The 16880-nt window shown below is 41.6% G+C and overlaps 1 long non-coding RNA gene across 1 annotated transcript in view; it reads left to right on the forward strand.

The window, feature by feature from the left end:
* Positions 1-8686: 8686 nt before the first annotated feature.
* LOC119708674 overlaps positions 8687-16880 on the forward strand; it is a 31825-nt gene continuing 23631 nt past the window's right edge. The window contains exons 1-2 of the long non-coding RNA XR_005259137.1: positions 8687-9077; positions 9322-9462. This is a non-coding gene — a long non-coding RNA (uncharacterized LOC119708674). The remainder of the gene's footprint in view (positions 9078-9321; positions 9463-16880) is intronic.

Consider the following 16880-nt stretch of genomic DNA (forward strand, 5'->3'; position numbering starts at 1 on the left):
ACAAGCAACCTCCTGGGTGATGATGATGAAGCTATTTTTCAGCACCCACCCTCAGCCCTGATCGAAGGTGCTGCAGCCAACACAGGCCTTTTCTTGAGCCCTTGCAACTGCTGATGTTGCTCCCCTGCTCAAATCTAAGACTGCAGTAGGGTGATTTCTACATACAATTCCTTATTTGCTGTTACTTCCAGGTGGCCCACTGAAGACCCAAAGCTTGATGAAAGATTCCTACACCCCTGACATATTTCAGAAGACAGTCATAGATCCCAGACATTGGCATGGAAAGACAATTAGTGAGCTAGGTATGACTTCTGCCAGGAAAAGTACATTGCTGAATTCCTGAGATGGGTGCTGCTTCTGCCAAGGACAAAGGATGAATTTGGGCAGAGGCACAAGGGGACTAGAAACGGGCATTTTAACAAGAGAGAAGCTCTACAGCTAGGATAATCCTTGGGGTATGGTAGCACTAGGAGGGAAGCTGTAACTGAGCTACGATTTCCCTTCTTTACAGGGAGATGGTATGAGAAATATTTCCTAGATCTTAACGTGCAGAAAGAAATGAAGAAGAAATATGGGGGGAATAAAAAAGACAATTCCTAGAAGATGAAGGTTGAAGATTGGAGTGCTTTCAACAATGAGTCTTCCGCCATCTAATAAACCTGCCTGTGAAACCTGAACCCATTGTCTGCTAGCTGGCAACAGCAGATTTGTTCCTGGTACTTTCTCCCCTTTCTACTAAAGTGTTTCTGGGGAGAACAGTTTGAGATAAATATGAATATGCAAACAAGAAAAAAATCACTTCGTTGTTTTCAGCACTGGTACAGTGGGGAGGATTAGTGTGTGAGGTCCATACCCTTGCAGAAGGATGTGGTGTTGAGAGGACCCCACACAGAAATTCTCCTGCTCAGCATGTAAGTTGGAGCAGGACCTGTAAGTGGTGTAAGAGGGCAGTTGTGGAAGGGGTGTGTGTTTGTGAGCAAACCCATCTTTGCGAGAAGATTCATGGCACTTTGACAGCTACCCCAGCAGTCCAGAGAGTACAGAGGATGCACTGGGATCCAACCAGGGTTGTCCTGGCAGCAAAAATGGGCTAAAGCAAATGGAAATTCACCTGAGAAGAAGCAGCATGTGGCTGTTTGTGAACGCTCATGCTATTTACAGGCCAAGCCAGTGAAAACAAAACCAAAGAAACAACAGATTATTCCACCTAAAGGGAACAGGAAAGCTGCAAGAAGCCTCAGGACTCCTCCAATGCACAAATCACCCCACAATGTGCATGTACCCTTACTGAAGCTCTCATAAGCCCCACTTGCGCCTGACAGACCTTTACCTAGAGGTAAGTGTCTCTCAGAGAGAAGCACATGCATCCAGTGTCCAGTCTGCTCAACCTGGTGTTCAGGACTGTAGCTGGGCAGTAAGTAAGGACCACCCAAGGGTTGAATGATGCAGAAGATGCAGGGTCTTTAGTGCTTCCTGATGTGTTTTTTCTCACAAATTTAATGATCTTTATTGCAGACTCTGCCTTCCAGCTCCAAAGTGTAGCAATTTGGTGCAGCAATCACAAAATACATTTCTGGGAATAGCAATGCCTGGTTCTTCCCTGTCTGGTCCTAAGCTCTCACCATTTTGGAAGATTGATGCTTTGCTCAATAATATGAACTGTTTGGGGACAGAATTAGGAATATTACTTCACCATTGGCTGGTGATTAGATAACAGTATGCTGACTTTGTTAAAGTAGTGAAGGAGGTTAAAATTTAACTAATATGATAATCAAGTGATAATCATTTTCCACCACCAATAATTAACTGAATATTTCCAGGCAGATGTCCAAGTCTTTCCAGTTAAGGAGACTGGCCAAATTGCAGCTTGTAGAAACCTCCCTGTGGGTTTGCTTTGTACATCAGTACTGAGTGGCTGCTGTCTGAGCACACACCACTCTGGCCTCCCGTGAACAGCACAGCTCTGTAGGAACAGCTGGTTCTCTGTGTTGCACCCAGCACTGATGGCCAATATAACTTCAGGTACATAATGAACACTGTCTTCTGAGACCACAGCAGGTCCTAGTCCAGAAAACATGGAGCTGAACAGAAAGCTACTGATGTTGTTTGGCATATTGGAAGCAGGCTGTTCAGGGCACAGTCAGCTAATAGGCAGCACATAATGTGAGATGAATCCACACATAGATGTACAAATTTGTTCCTACTAGACATTAAAAATGCCTACTAGCCATTAGAAATGGACACTAGGGTGAGCAGGCAGACTGCAGGATTACGGTTCAGCTGGAAGCAAATACCCTTTTACTCTTCACAAAGGGCTCATTTAGAGAGTAGATCAGAAGAGAAATGGACTGAAAGGTCCTGTTGGTGCACCACTGGGCACAAAATGGGGTATTTTCCTTATGCAGTGAAATGAAGGCACTGTGTACACTTTTTACAATTGAAAATATTTTATAAGCACTTAAATAGTATAAAATACTTAGTGTTGTATAATGCATTCAAATGGGTGACAGCTGTTTGATGACAAATGAACATACCGGTGTCAATCCCCCTTCATCTTCTTTGCTTTGCCAAATGGTACAGCTCAGCCAGGAAAAAAACACTTTCAGACAGGTGGCACATGAAAGCTGCAGAGATAACTGAGATTATAGTTTTCAGTAAGGCAGCACAGCTGCTGGGGAAAACAAAACCTGAAGTCTTTGAGTGCTGAACAGACTAATTTAGCCATAGCCTTGGCAAGGAGCATTTTCCTGGCACTTTGTGTTTTAGAGTGCTTTGGATATCCAAACACACATATGGAAAGCCAGCCTTGGAATCTCCAGGTAACCATGTCATATGCAGTTAGACAAGAACAGAGTTGAAATAAGTGTTCCTGTGCCCTGCAGCTGACATCTCCCTTCTATCCATTCTTCAGCTCTCAACAGTTTCTTGCTTGTTTTGTGCTGGTGTTGGCACTTCCCTGCCCATGGTCTGAACTGAGTCAAATTGATAAACCAGTAGAAAATCTAAATAGAGGAGGAAAAACAAAACAAACCAGAAGTTAACAGGTTAACCAATTAAAATTTCTAAGCAAAGGACCATGTTGCAGACAAGGCAATGAGTGATGGGATATGCAGATGTGGGTAAAGAGGAGTAGAAGGAGAATTGAGATGGAAATGGCCTTTCACTGCCTTTTTTATGCAGCAAGAAATTAGTTTGCCTCCACTGTATTGTCTCACAGAACGAAGTGCTTTGCAACACAGGTGGCTCGAATTTAAGCGATTTTACATAGTCTGATCATTGGGTGGCAGCTCTGAGCCAGTGTTTTTATCTGACATGTCAGAAATTGGGGAAAAAAATGAGTTCTTCTCTGGTTTAGCAAAACCATTCACTGAAATTGCTATTAAAGAACTGTTTAGGTCATCTCTAAACAGTCAGTGCACTTGAAATATGATCAGACTACACGGACTTGAAGTAGAAGAAACTGGTTTCCCCCCCAAGCTTCTGCAGCACTCTCCTTACAACTTTTCCTAGCCATAATGGCTACTTCCCAGTTCAGGTTTATGCATCACTGCAGTTAAAGCACAGGTAATTTTGCAGGATATCACTTCCAATAAGTATTTCCTATTATCCAAACAATATTTTATATTTCTTTTCATTTAATCCTCTCACCTCTGCCTATCTTATGCTTTCTTGAATGATTTCAACCTTTGGTATCTCCACTGTGAATTACTTTGAATGGCTCATAGAAAGAGATGGTAACAACTGTAAGAACAGAAGACAGACACTGCAAAACCTCCTTTTAGTGTCTTCGGTCCGCTATTTGATTCAATCCTTTGTGTTGTAAACTTGCATGGAAGTAAAACTCAAATTCAGAGCTACATCTATCCTGAGGTAAGCCCAGTATTCCCAAAAGAATGGTGTACTTACTGCTGATCCTGCCTATAATGGGATCAAAGAGAAATCCAGCACTGCTTGAAGTGACAAGAGATCGCAACAAAAAGGGAACAGGTGAATTGACTTCAGTGGATTTTACTCTCAGGCACTGAGTTTAAAATACAATTGTGTCTTACATTTGAAGGTATTAAAAACTCTTATTCATCAAGAGAGAATGGTGATTTGAGGGTTAGGAATTACCTGTGGTGCTCCACTTGATAGTGGTAGCGCAAATGAGCCAAGGAGCAAGAAAGGTATAAAACAAAACCAAAACTCAAATGGTGTGTTCCTCAGGGTTCACTTTGTGTTTTCCTTGCCACAGACTCCTCTCTGACAGAGCCAAGGCTTCATGGATTGAAGCTGGAAGAGCAGTGACCTGGTGTCAGGGGTGGGATCACTGTGCTTGGAAACAGTACAAGAGGTTTAGGAACAACTCCTTACAGATGGAGAATAGGCTCTCTCAGCTTTGGGCAAAACAGGGTGAGGGCTACATTGAAAAATATGCAAGAAGGTTCTATTGCTGATTTTAGTGAACAGGCCTAGAATTTTTATGCTGAGTTGCCATTTTATCCCTCTTAATAACATTCCTTTTCTTTTAAAGCCTTGGATTCATTGCTTCTGAGCAGGAAAACTGATTATCCAAGCTCATTATGTGCCCAAGTGAAATATTTTTCTTTTCCTATAACCCAAGAGCCTTGAACTGAAATTGATTAACTATTTTTAGAAAGAAGCTTTAGCTAAATCTGACTTCTTCCCCTGCCAATCACACCTATCAAGGGAGTGCAAAACAAGCCTATCTGAATGCAGGTGCCTAGGAATTATGGCCTGTCCCTTTTACCAAATACATTAATATAACAAAGAAAGAGGTGGGGTTGTTTGAGATCTTTCATCATCTTGGACTAGAAACTGGAGAGGAGAGGTAGCATTTTTGGGAAAAAAAAATGGGCTAATAGTGGTGTTATATTTCAAATTTTTGGTTTGGATATCTAACACCCCTGCAACTCCCACAGGCTTTTCTGAATCTCGAGGCTGGCTACTTTCCTTTTCCAACAGCTTTCTTTAGGGTTCTGAAGACCCTTGCAGTGTCTTCCTGGCCACTGCTGGATGAAAGGAAGCACAGGACTTGGCTGCTACTAACAGCTCTCTAGCTGGAGCTCTCCAAGATGTCAACTGCATACAGACAGAAGATGACCTAATGGGGTACACTGTCTTCCAGGAAGCCAGAAGGAACCTCTGGCCACATCTTTTGTACCTTTCTCAGAAGTTGCAAGCCTCAGACTTTTGTGTGACCCAGGAAGAGGTCAACTCTCTACTGCCAACTACAAGTGTCCCAGTTCCAAGATATGAAAGCACAATTCAACTTTTGAGAAAAATCTATGCTTTTCCTGTAAATAAAACAGGAGCAGGGGCCATTCTCTGGCTCTCTGGTAAAATGGTACAGGCTGGCTGCATCTGCAGACTTGCTGGTCTCCTTGGTCTCCCACAGAGCCTCTGCAGTGTAAAACACAGATAAAGTTCTGTGTCCCTTTTATTCAGCTCAAAGTGCCCGACACACTGTGTTACAGCTGTACTCTGAGTGAAAAAGGATGTGCTTTGCCCGGCCTGGGTGCAAAGCCTGCTGGAATGCTGCTGAAGGACACTGCCTACAGCCTCACCCAGTACAGCTGTGTCCGCGTTGCTCAGTGGGAATTGTTGCTACCCTGTGCTAACTCCCAAATGGTGCCAGGTTTTTATCTTGGAGAGCACTGGTTGGCACAGGCAAAGCCATGGCAGGAGGAGTGCTGACCACAAAACAGTGCAAGCAGTTACGAGGCAGTGTGCAATACTACATCTTGGCTCTGATTTATTTGGCACTAATAACTCAGGCAATGTGACTGCTAGCATCAGCATTTATGAAGCTCACGAGTTTTCAGGGATATTTTGCAGTCAGTTTTTCAAAATAAAGGGCCCTTGTCTCTTACAAGCACTGAGTGTGAAACTAGACAAAGGGAGAAGACAACAATTTCCAAGAAGCTGCAAACAACCCCAACTTTCCTTGACATGACTTAGAAAAGTACAAATTAAAAAGACCTGACCCTCACTCCTAAGAGCCAGATAATTATCACGAGACCCAGGAGTCAATTTAATTTGTATCAGCTTCCCCTACTGCTCTGCAACCTAGGATATTTTCCCAAAGAGAGTGTTCTAGTCACCTTCCCACTCTATCTTTGAAGACATGATATAAATTTGAGGCATTATGGACCACTTGGAGCTATTTCTGATCAGCCACACACTGGCTGGGACCATGCAGGGGTTCTCTGTTTACATTCCACTTTCAAAGTCAGACTTTGCTTCAAGGAGCAGAAAGTATGTCATTTCTAAAGGATGAGGGGGCAAGGGAATATCTGTGCTTTCGTAAAAGAGAAGTTGTGTTCAGGCAAGCTGGGAGGAATTCAGCCAACAAGGCTTCCACTGCCTTTTATTAAAATCTATTTCCAAAGGAAATGCAGAAGAAGAAAGGAAGCAGTTTTCTATCCTCAGACTTCCATCCAGGGAGGTCAAGGACTGCAGCTGCAGTAATTCCTTACAATTTCCATAGGTGTTTGGAAGGTGACACAGGAGATAAATGGGTGAAAATGCTTTGTCTCCCCCATTGCAATGGGTGATACCCATGTGCAGCCTGCTCTTACCCTATGGCTAGTAAGGAGTTTTAGGATTAGTTATTCAATAATATAATCTGAGAATGTTTTAAATACTCAAGACTAGAGACAGAACTTAGTGGTTCACCCTTATCATTCTGAAACAAGCAGATATTTGTCTCTGCCTCCACTATCAGGTCAAATTTGTAGTTGTGTTTTTCTTGATTGTATCCATGGATGTGACACATCCAGGATATTGTGAAGTTCTGGGAGTCAGGGTGTTTTAGACCTCTGTGGGACCTTCAGGTCCATTTCTTTGTTCAGTACCATTTATTTGTTCCTGATTAATCAGAAGGAAAAAAGCATGACTATCTCAATAGGATGCTGCTGCACTGCCCTATGTGTGGTTGCTGAATCCTTCCCCACATATATTTTACTGTTTCTAAATCAATATTACATTATGCTGGCATACTCTTGTAATTCTTTAAGTGGCATGAATAAGTTCTCTAATATCAAAGACTTCTGTTTTACTCTCTTTCTTTCCTCAAAGGAAGATGCTCTCAAAATAACTATTTTGGGTTGGTGGGTGTCTGGGGCCTGAGCACAACCTTTTTCATGCCTTCCCTCAAAAGGGGTTGGGCTGCCCATGCTCAAGGCTGCCTAAACTGGAATCATCCTGGCTGAGGGTCTCCCCACCTTCACTCAGAAGGTGCTTGTAAATTCAGGCCCTTGCCTGAGCTATGGCACAGCCATATTTGTGCCTGGTGATGCACGTTGTTGATTGTGATCCATGGGATTGACTTCCTAGCTTGACCTTAGGTCTGGCTACTGGATAGGGACTTCCTATGGGATCTGAATTGATGCCTAATTCTGGTCACTCTCACTGCTCTGCATTTCCTGTTACTGTGGGATCACACCATTGTCATTGATTTTGATGCCTTGATGTCACCTTCAGCTCTCAGCTCACCTTCCCTCAGGAAGCAAAGCTTGTGACTTCCATAGCAGCAGGCTTGGCATTTTACATGTGTACACACATCTGCTATGCCTGCTCACACTAGAGAATACAAAGCAGGGCACCAGAGAAATGCAACCAGCAGTTAGGACAGAGGTTTTGTGAGGACTGTGGGACTGCAGAGCTCCTGCAAACAGAAAATTATTTTCATGCAGACCGTGAAGTCCTTTATGCTGCAGGAACACTTCTGTGGTTTGAGACTTCAACCCACAGCAAATTGCTAACTTTTAGAATGTGATTCAATACTCTAGGGATTGTAAGAGCCACTTTCTCCATTGGCTTCACTGCTGTCATGTCAATTCATGAATGAAATCTACAGCTCTTTCTCAAAATTAAAACCGAGGTAATTTCTTCCTATTCTTATTTCATGTGTTTTCTTTCCCGCCAATCTCTTTGCTGTTTATCCCTCCATCTTCTCATTCACTATTATGCTTTTTCCCTTATCTCGTCTTGATTCTGTGTTCCTTCCTCTCTCTCATACTCTTCAATCTGCCTATTCTGTTTTCTTCCTGAAAGGAAACAGAAGTAGCAACAAGATAGTGCAAGACATATCTAGTATATCTGGGAGGAAACATAAGTCAAACAAACACATACAACTTCTGTTTTTCTCACAGTTTTTGTTTTGCAGAAATAATTTCATCATAGCTATGCTCTTGCTCAGATAAGGAAGAACCAGCCTTCTTTGCCAATCTGATTAGTTATCATCACCACTGCCTCTAGTGTAACACATTATTCTCCACTCAAGTGCAATTATTAGCAAGTCCTGCTACAATGTGTCTGTGTGCTCTCCCAGCAAAAGCAGGGGGCAGTGATTGAAAAGCTAATGAAACCAGCTGGATTAGCTTGCTCTGCTTCCTGTTCTTCCTCATCCTGTAGAGAACCAGCTTCCTCTGTAATCTGGACATAACACCGGTGTCTGCAAGCTGGATACTATGCTAGCTGCAAGACCAGTCCATGTCTTTTTGCTCAGCTCGATCTCTTAGGTTCATCAACAAAGCCTCTTCTGGCCCTTCACAGGACACCAGCCAGGAGCTTCATTTTTATAGCAGTTGTTAAAGCTCAGAGTCACATTCATGATTTGATGAGCCCAGGAATGCTCCACCCATGTGCCAGGTGTAAGAGGTGTAGTCTTTGTAGGGTCTTCACTGGGAGACTTTCTGAAAAGAAAATGGATCAGGCTGAAGAACACAGTGGGAAATGGTGAAATGAACATGAATTACTGGACTGGAGAAAGCAGAGACACAGAAGGTGCTGGGTGATGAGAACTGCTGGGAATATCCATGGTATTGATCTGCATTTATGTCACAAGTCAAGATTGGCCCTTCATGGGAAAGTGGCAAGAAGTCTCCAACATCAGTTGCTGCTCTTAGAACAGGCTGGACTCTTTGCCTTTTATCAGAATTTTATCTGAGCCTTAGAATTGAAGAAGTCTCAACTCTTTGACTCTGCTTGTTTGTAAATCAAAATGGTCATGCAGGAAAAATAAGACTCTGGTCTACAACCTGTGCAGAAAACATGGAATTGTTTTCTCATAGGTAAAATTAATTTTCAATAAATACACTAATTCAAAAGATAGGTCTAAAGGGTTAAGCTTGATGTTTTTAGGATTCATTAGGCTTCATGCCTTTGAATCAAAAGGGCCTCATAACACTTGCTAAAACTGCAAACACATCTTTCCCTTTCCCTCTCTCACTCCCCAAAAGGAACCACAGCCATTCTGACACAGTGAATTATCATCTAAGACTTGTGATGGTACCTTTGTCTCTTCTTGATCTGCAGAGGTCTGATGCTCCATGAAAACCCAACACAGATGGAAGCCTGGTCAAGCAAGTCTGAGTATAACACAGAAAGCCTAAAAGAGCAGCTCTCCCCAGTGAGAAGCCTGGTTTTGGAGGAAATGAGAGTACCAACACCAACTGGGTAAGGCTGAATGGGAATTTATTTAGCTGAGCACTCACATCAGTATCCTAGAATAAGCATAATTCTGGCTCCTGATAATTCTCCGCATAGTCTTGCAATAAGCAAGGGTCCAAGCTGAATGAGAGGGCTCTCAGGACCTAAGCAGTGTAGTGTTGACTTTTGTACCCCTTAACAAGAGAAAGAATGTGGCAGACATCTAGAAAACAACTAAGAACATAATTACAGATTTTTTTAAAGCCAAACAAATGCTCTCAGCAATCCACCGCTCTTCTAGCAGTCAAGAGAGATCTCAGTAAAAAGTCAGCAAGGGCAAGATATGAGTGAGTGATTTATTGTTTAAGGCAAAAAACTAGATGCCTCATTAGCAAGACATTCAACTTTGCCTTTGTGGGTTGTTTTTATTTGGTCAATACATTGCCATGCCCACCAATTTAGCCCACTTGCCTTAGCAAGAGTTCTGCCTCTAGCAAGTCATATGCAAAAGTGAGAGACACCCACTCTGTTTAGCTACAAAGTCACAGAAAGGAGAAAGCTTCCTGGCAAGGAAAACATATTTCGAAAACCTAGCAGCTGAAAAACTCCTGTCCCTCTATCAGTAAACAAACATATCTCACAGGTGGATTTGCAGAGAACCAGCTTTTCCTTTTTCTTTTGTGAAAAACCTCCATGCAAGAGGGAGATGAGTCTGTGTTGAGGAAAGGTTACTGTTAACCCGGAAAAATAAATGTGCCCTTCCCTGAGAATTCAAACTCCAAGAACAGGAGCTGAAGTTGTCTCTGCTGTCATGAGAACTACTGGATCAGCTTGGTTGAGTGCTTTGTCTTTTAGAAACAGCAGCCAAAAGATGGCAAGGAATGATTTTGCCTTTCCTAGCAGCCCAAGGACAGCTTAACCTTGCAAGAAACACCCGTGCCTGAGCCAAGTCACTGTCAGGTCCAAAAAGTCAAACAGGCTGCCGAGACTGGGTTTTTTCAGCCATTGTAGAGTTACCACGAGAGTCCGTGGCGTTCAGTACTGTGAGTCATACGTCAGGCAAGGGATTATGATCTTCCCAGTTTGTGTTTATTTCTGGAAAGATCAGGGTGCAATGATGTGCTGGTTTTGGCTTTCATAGAGTTAATTTTCTTCACAGTAGCTGTTATGGGGCTGTGTTTTGGATTTGTGCTAGAAACAGTGTTGATAATTCAGGGATGTTTTAGGCACTACTGAGCAGTGCTTACACAGAGTCAAGGCCTTTTCTGCTTCATCCCACCAGTGAGGAGGAGGCTGGGGTGCACAAGAAGTTGGGAGGGGACACTGCTAGGACAGCTGACCCCAACTGACCCAAGGGATATTCCATACCACATGGCATTATGCTCAGCATATAAAGCTGAGAGAAGAAGAGGGAAAGGGAATGTTTGGAGTCATGGCATTTGTCTTCCCTAGTCACCATAACACATGACTGGATGGACTGAATGGAGCCCTGCAGTCCCAGGGATGGCAGAACTCTTGCCTTCCCATGGGAAGTGGTGAATGCATTCCCTGGTTTGTTTTGCTTCTATGAGCAGGTTTTGCTTTCCCTATTAAACTGTCATTACCTCAACTCACAAGTTTTCTCACTTTCATTCTTCCCTTTTCCATTCTTTTTCCCCTCCCATCAAGAGGTGCTGAGTGGCAGTTGCCACCTGGAATGAAACCACAAACATTTTCATCATCTTTTGTTTCAATACCTTTTTTTGAGCTCCCCAGAGGCTCCAACACTTATGAGTAATGGCTGAGTTCCTCACTCACACAGGTGCTGTGCCTCTGCTCTGCCAGCTGTGTTACTAAATCTTGACTTTAGCATAGGTCCAGCAACTAGGTTCCTGATGAGATGTCATAAAATTAAGAAGAACAGGGAAGTAAGTATTTTCAGTGTTACATTTTGCTTAACCAATTTCCCAGAACTGGGATATTTTTCTGCCAGTGAGATGTAATGATCTCTTACCAGAGGCTGAACTTAGCTGCTTGTTCCCTTTTCTGTTAATCTGCACTCAGAACCTGTCCTTTAAATCACCACTCTCCTGGTGTGCAATGCTTTCTGAAAAGAAAATTCATTTCCATAAATTTCAACAGTCATTAAACAAAATATTGGTTTTACACAGTGAATGCTGTCTTAAAGGCACATTGTTCTTGCTAAGCCTGATGGGTATAAAACTATCTCCATTCAAATAGTAGCACTACTGCATATGTAATGGCACTATTGAGTACTTCATACTAGCACTATTAAATATGGATTCTGCTTAAACCAAACCCACACAGCTGAGGGATTAAAATTCAAGCCACACTCTGATTACATATTTTAATTGAAGTGATAATATCACTCTGCATCAATAGAAGTAAGACAAATACACTCAAATAGAGACAGTGTAATGTAACATATATTTATCTTTTTAATCTTTGGGGAAAAAAGGATGGGGCTGGTGGCATCTAAAGAATTGAGAGGCAGTGAAATCTCTTACTGTTTTCTCTAACCTGGACTGCAGCTTCTGTGAAGAGAGTTCTGCACGTTTGGGCAGGGCCTTCAGCAACTGAAAGTAGCAGAGCTCAGGCAATTTTGGATTACATCCACCACAGTTACACATCTTCTTAGGAATCAGTGAAGGCTGGAAAGTGCATCAGAAAGTGCATTTTTTTAATTATCAGAAATTTAAAAAAATTAAAAGCTAAAAGAAAAACAGAGTAAGCCAAGGAGTGGAAGAAGGGAAAGCTACTTGACAATAATTTTCAGAGTATACTGTAAAAATGAATGTTGGACACAGTGTGTGGACATGAACTTGAGAACAGAGACTTTTCATCTTCACATTTCCCAAAGGGCACACATGTACACTTCTCTCTTCATAGTCTTTTCCCAGATTTAAAAAAAAAAAAAAAAAAAAGAAAAGAAAAAAAAAAAGAGGTGTGTAAACTTATCCTTTTAGTTTCTTCTTAAGAGGCAGAATAATTTTCCCACTTAGATGGAGAGACCTCAGTCGAGAAAGATGAGAACTGGTTGTGAATACCCATGCACTATGTCTCTTGAAACTTCAGTCATTCATAAATAATTGTCTTTTCTTTTTTTCATGCCTGTTAAACACAGTCGCACTGTGTGTGATTCCAAGCAATACTTTGTTATTCCTCTCACTTAATTTACTCCCATTAGGTCCTGGCATCCCTAAACACCTAGGATCTGCCTATCAGATGGAGTGTTTCTTCAACAGAGCAATACTTGGTGAACATGAGATTAAAGTTCCCTAGGGTGGAACTCAGCCATCTCTGTTCAGCAAAGCTGTGGCAACTTGGGCTTGCCTGGGATGTGACGGGATCAGTGACAGCAAATTCACCACACTGGTCTCATGGCAGAGAACTGGCAGCACCACTTACCTCGTTAGCTTGCACTGAAACAGCAGCCTCGTGGTGTCAGGACATACCTATGCTAAAAAGGCTAGACAGCTCTGACTTGGGAAGGTTGAAAGCAAACTCCCTCTACAGAGCCAGGCTGTGAAGTGGTGCCTTTCTTCTTAAAGGTCACACAAAGGGAGTTAACTGGCATGTTAATTCCCTCTTTAAATTGAAATCCCGTTAGAGCCTTTAGCAGCAGCTTAGGTTAGAGGTTAGGTTATGGAAAACTCTTCAGACATAAAAAGCAAGCAGGAGAGATCAGTCTAAATCCCAGAATTTCTCCTTCTCTATTTGCTGAGCCTTACTGAAAACAACTTTCATGGGTGTATTTGAAAAGCAGTGGGCAGATTGCCATAAATTCATAGGTAATCTCTTCAGGGCTACTGGGATGGGCTCTTCGACCAGAAATACTTCAACAAATCCTTTCAGGAAACACAGAATCATGAGCTGACAAGACACCAAAAGGCCATCTGTAAAGCAGTTAAAAACTTCCATCCTAAAGTGGGACATAACCTGACTGAATAGGTAGACAAGTCAAGCTCTTTATCTCCAAGACAGGGCATGAGGATGAAGCCAAATCATTGTTTAAACACCATGTGGGTATTGCCATATCTGTACAGGCCATCCACAGCCTCTCTTGGAGACAGTGGAAGCTTTGTCAGGCATGTGATGTCACAGACTGAGATCACAGTAGCCAGGTACCCCTTTCTGGATCTGGTCTCCACCCCCCAGAGGAGATCACGTCCCAGAAGGACATCTGGAGTTACATGAACACTACCAACACTGCACCAGGAGTTATTCAACAGGTACCATGTGCAGCAAAGGCTGAAAGATGTCTTCTTAAGTAGGATGGGTTCCCTTCAGGAGCAGAAAAGAGGAAAACATCTCCTTCATTTCTCATGCCCAAGTAAATACAAAAACGGACAAATGTTTTTACTAGTAAAGACACATGCAGTTGAAAAGATGACAGAGCACAAGGTATCTAGACATTCTCTCAGTATGTGCCAAGAAAAACCCAATGGTTGTGGCCCAACAACAAAGAAACAGCAGGTGAGAGGCTCTGAAAGCAAAGTTTAAACCAGGAGGCTGAAAAAAGCAGTCCAACAGAGTACCATTCTTCAATGGTCCTGCTTTTATACACTCTGTCAGATAAGAGTCTCACTGCATGATTGATTAAACTCTGTGGAGAAAAGGGGATTATATTTATTAGTATCTGGTAACATTTTGAAGCAGATTAAGTTTATATAAGATGGATTCCACCTAATCAAAACAGAATCAGCTCTGCTGACATTTAAGATTAAAGACACTATGAGGCAATTTTAAAATGAAAACCAAGGAAATGATGCCAGATGTGGAAAATAAATTGTTCGGATTGATCTATTTGTGTGGCCTGAAATCACAGAAAGCCTGTGACTTTGAAAAAGGGATAGGATAGAAGGTAAGAAAAATACAGAGAAAAACAATAGCCTGCAGAAGCAGAGCATATGAAACTACACAACCAAATCAAGACAAATGATTTGTTTTATTTTACTTTATTTGCTAGTATGAATCTAGCCACAGAGTCTATTTTTTAGCCATTGTAAATGATTGCTTCTTGAAGTTATTTATGAGAGCACTCACAAGAAAACAAACAGACTTAGTCCTGTAACATATACAAGACCTAGTACAAGTTGAAACAATAAAAGGCACAAGTACAATAATGTTTTAAGGAAAAACTGGCAAAAGCAAGGCTAAAAAGCTGTTAAAGGATGAAATGTTTTCAGTGGACAAAGGAGCTGTTTAAAGTATCATATACAAATTTTAAAAGTCAACTTAGGCCTTTTGTAAGTCTACCCATGCTGTAAAGGTAGAGTTATTGTAGCCTTAATGTTCTGGAAAAAAATAAATGAGGCAAGACATGTAGAGAAAAATGATAACTTACAATGATCTTTTCCAACTAAATTTTACTGTTTAATAAAACATATTTACTTTCTTTACAAGCCTTGCATAACCTATACTATTACTCAATTGCTTTCTTATCATATAAATCTGCAAAGGAATTTAAACATTCAATTGCTGAACAAGTAATTGAGGTAAATAATCAAAGGCTTTAGCAGGCCTCAGCATCAGAGAAAAAGAAATACTAAATGAAAGCTTTTGAGGAGTACTCAGAGAACTATCCAGGGAACTACTGACAATCAGGCTGGTTTTTGTACAGGGTGATAAAACTATGAGGAAAAGTAGAAATAGCAGAGAAAAAAATGTTCTGGAGAAGTGTTAGCATCTCTGTATAAAAGAGACTTGTTTATGCCTCATAAAACTGGTAGGATTCTTGGAAGAACTCCAGAAGCAAACATGCACAGGGTTATCCAATTAGTGCCTCACACCTAGATGTCTAAAGAGCTTGAAGTCCCTCAAATATGCATTTCCAAGAAGCTAAGAGATAAAAGGAAGGTATTCATGTAGATTGAAGTCCTTTAAAGACAGAAAATTGACGAGAAAAATTAATGGTTTATTTTCATATTGGAGAAAGGATTTAAGTGGTTTCTCCCAGGAAAATTATAATTTTCAATATGGTTATTAATTATCTGGCAGACCAAGTGGTGAGAGATCTCTTACCTGAGAAATCTGAATGACTGAGAGAGGCAATGATTCTTCTGAGGTACTCCAACCTAATGATGATGGAGAAAACACTAAGCTATTAGCTATAAATGGGATAGGAGATTAGAATCACAGAACCAGAGATTCACAGAATGGTTTGGGATGGAAGGATCCAAGCCACCTGCCATGGGCAAGGACATCTTCCATTAGACCAGGTTGCTGAAAGCCCCATCCAACCTGGCCTTGAACTTTCTAATGAATAAGCATTCACAACTTCTCTGAGCTTTGTCTTGTCTCTCATTGTAAAAATGTCTTCCTTATGTCCAATCCAAATCTATCCAATTTCAGTTTAAAACTGCTGCCCACTGTCCTGTCACTACAGGAATTAAATCCTGCGATTCCAATGAGGATCAGCTGGGCAAGCTTCGGTCCATATTTGTGCACCTAATGTCATCCCATTCACTTTTATTGCTTTCACTTTGATTCAGAATTGTGTCTTTTTCTCTTAAGCATTGAATTTCGTCCGTTTCTTCTTCTGTCCCTTTGTTTAGCTTTCCTCCCTGATTTGGGGACTTCAATGAGAATACTTTTGGCAAGATTTAGTCCTCTTCACTGCACCTTTTTCATCTCAGTATACTTGGCTGTAGTCACTCAATTTCAAAATTCTCTGGGTTTCTTCAATCACATTTTATTTGATCATATCTCTCTTCCAGAGAGTTTGTTCCCCTTTCTTCCCTGATTTGGGAACACTGCAACTACAAAAGCCATGCCAAGGGGAACACAGGACTGTCACAACACAGCTCCCTCCACACCTTTCTGCTTGGCACCAGCCTCAGCCCAAGGCTGCTTTTACTGCTGCACCTAGGGTTATGGTTACACCAAATATTCTGAGATGAGAAGAGGTGCATTGAAAAAGACAAAAACTTGCCAAAATCATTCTGATTAAAATCCCTGAATCTGGGACTAAAGGAAAACAAAGAGAGAAGTCAAGGAATTCAAGGGTTGACTCTGCAGTGCACGAAATAAACTCAAAAATGTGTGTCAACAATCCATGTAACTTTGAGTGCCACAGAAGGACAAACAGCTTAGAAGATTTAAAAGTACTCATCTCAAACCTTTGCAATGTTTGTGCACACTGCAAGCAAGGAGCTGGAAAATTTTTTAAAAGAGAATTGTTTCAGATAGCTTTACAACTACTTCTCTAGGCAAAGAAATCATCCTTCAAGAATGAGGACCAAATGGTTCCCTACCAACAAGCTGAAAATTACACAACCACCCTACAAAGGTTTTGGCCTAAATCTGGTTCATGTTGTACAAATTTGTAGAGGAGTTTGGGTTCACCCACTGAACCTCATGGTGAAACATCCATTGTGTTGTATGAGGAGTTGTTAGGGTCAGGGTTGGAACATAAGGAATTCTGTCATACGCTTGAAGGGACT

This window comes from Motacilla alba, chromosome 1A, assembly GCF_015832195.1.
Source record: "Motacilla alba alba isolate MOTALB_02 chromosome 1A, Motacilla_alba_V1.0_pri, whole genome shotgun sequence".
In the NCBI taxonomy this organism is placed as follows: domain Eukaryota; kingdom Metazoa; phylum Chordata; class Aves; order Passeriformes; family Motacillidae; genus Motacilla; species Motacilla alba.